Source organism: Canis aureus, chromosome 9, assembly GCF_053574225.1.
Source record: "Canis aureus isolate CA01 chromosome 9, VMU_Caureus_v.1.0, whole genome shotgun sequence".
In the NCBI taxonomy this organism is placed as follows: Eukaryota; Metazoa; Chordata; class Mammalia; order Carnivora; family Canidae; genus Canis; species Canis aureus.
This window is the reverse complement of record NC_135619.1, coordinates 7,858,676-7,861,116: the sequence shown is the minus strand read 5'-3', so window position 1 is coordinate 7,861,116 and position 2,441 is coordinate 7,858,676. Positions and strand designations below refer to the sequence as shown.

Genomic DNA, 2,441 nt, shown 5'->3' with positions numbered 1-2,441 from the left:
CAGCTGCAGGCAAGTTCTCTTCCCCTGGAAGAGGAGTAGTTCTCTTAGGACCTTGAAGTTTCAGCTGTCCTCATCTGTGCCTCACTTCTAAGAGCAAAGACAACACTAATGAATATCAAAGTACCAGACTTCAACCCACTTATTGTAAAGATTTATTTATTTATTTTAGAGAGACAGAGCAGGAGAGGCAGAAGGAGAGGGAGAGACAATCTCAAGCAGACTCCACGCTGAGCACAGAGCTGGTGTTAGGGCTCGATCTCACGACCCCGAGATCACCACCTGAGCAGAAATCAAGAGTCCCATCCTTAACTGTCTATACCACCCAGGCTCCCCTTGAACCACTTATTTTAGAAAGCACGTCAATCCTTAGCAGTTAGCAGGTATCTCAGGCAAAATTATATTCCCAGAATCCTCTACTTATAATGGCCAAAAGGCCATAACCAAGATTCGACATCTGAGAGGGGACAAATACACAGAAATGGGCAGAATCCTTGGTTGCACTCTTGCCGTGATGCTGCTCATTCTATGTCTTTGTTGGAAAAACAACATGCTCTGTGGCACCACATTTCTCCTTATTACGGGCAGGGGACAAGAAGGCCATCAATGCTTACTGTCTTAGCACTTCAAAGGTGGAACTTGACACCTGGCTCCCCTCTAAGAAAGTCTCGAAATCTTTAGCAGTGGCAGTCCCCAGCACTGGCTCTTATTTTATGGTCCCTTCATTTCCAACCCAACGTATTGAAAACATCTTGATTTCCATTTGCCTCAAAGCCCTGTGTTTCCAGCATGCCACCGCTGAAGCGCATGTGACTCAGTCCCCACTAGCTCTTGGGAAGAGGCATTTTCAGGGCTCTGTCATAGGGGTGGTTGTCACTGTTTCTTGTTCTGAAATTTCTCAGACGCAGGACGCCTGCCTCCTCCGGAAGCTTTCGCCCTTATCTCACATTAATTTCAGCTGGAAAATCACTCTCAGCAGATTCCTGAACGGAGGCTACCGTTGCTTCCAAAACTGTGGCCCGGGGCCCAGTGAGACACAAGGATCCAACACGTCCTCCTCAAGACCTGTAGGTCCTCAGCTTCTGAATGGTCCAGGCTCCGAGTGGCCCTTCAAGCTAGGTCTTGTTCTGCAGCAGTGGCATAGGATTTGAATTCTCTCTTGCCCCAGTTCTCTTCAGAAAAAGGCAGCAAATTTTCTTTTAATCAGCCATATTGAGGCATGACTTACATACAATAAAATTCACCATTTTTTAAATGAAAAGCTTGCTTTAGGGGCACCTGGGTGGCTCAGATGGTTAAGGATCTGTTTGCCTTTGACTGAGGTCATGATGCCAGAGTCCTGGGATCGAGCCCCACATCGGGCTCCCTGCTCAGTGGAGAGCCTGCTTCTCCCTCTCTCCCTGCCTCTCCCCCTGCTTGCTCTCTCTCTCTCAAAGGAATAAATAAAAATTCTTTTTTAAAAGTTTGCTTTATTTTTCTTTTGAATCAAGTATTAGCTCCCAGGATACAGTTTGATTTTTTTTTTTATGCCTTCCAAACATTAACACAGTTCATATCACCTTATCAATCACAAAATAATAAATCAATTTAGTCCCAGCAGTTACGGCCACAGCTAGATTGTTCAGGTGGTCAGGAACTCTTATCTGTTGACTTTACCTTTTAGTTCTTGGTTGTATCTCCAAATAGGAAAGAGCCGAGAGGCTCCTGCTGCCCCACAAAGAGGTTAACAGCAGACACACTCCGGGTTTTTGGAATAATTACAAGTGAGTATCTTGGCCAAATAAAGCCTACTGCCTCACAACAGCAGGATGAGCTGCGCTGACTTGCTCTGCGGGTCTGGCCTTGTCAGCCAACCCAGCACACACCAGTCCCCATTTTGTAATAGGAGCCCAGGGAGAAAAAAAAGCTGTTTGGGGGACCTGCCCAGTGATTGTACACTGGCCTCAATTTCTCCAGCACCAGGAGCTCCACCTTATCAAAGACCCAGTGGTAGGTGGCCTGAAGGCCCCGGGCACCAGTGGCTGCTGTCCCTGTGGAGGAGTGATCGTGGACGGCCAGGTGGGAGAGTGGCTGAGCGCCAGTCCCCGGCTGACACGAAGGCCACACCTCACCTCCTCCTGCCACCGTGCCTGGTGTCCTCCTCTCCCCTAGGGTGCCCTTCCTGCCACTCAGCCTGCCCTCCTGCAAGCCCATCAGGAGGCCAGGGCCCAGAAAAGAAAAAAAATTCACCATTTTTAAGGAGACAGTTTGATGAATTTTGACAAATGTATCGTCATGTAACCACCATGACCATCAAGATAGAAAACATTCCCATCATCCCTCAAAACTTTCCTTTGTGTCTTTTTGAAGTCTATTTACTCTCCCTAGCCACAGGATTCACTAATCTGTTCTCTGTCTTCTAGAGTTCTATATAAATGGATCATAGAGGGGCACCTGGGTGGCCC

The 2,441-nt window shown here is 47.6% G+C and overlaps 1 pseudogene; it reads right to left on the bottom strand.

Annotated features, from left to right (window-relative positions):
- Positions 1-1,636: 1,636 nt before the first annotated feature.
- Positions 1,637-2,190, bottom strand: LOC144321342 (mitochondrial pyruvate carrier 2 pseudogene; annotated as a pseudogene).
- Positions 2,191-2,441: the final 251 nt, after the last annotated feature.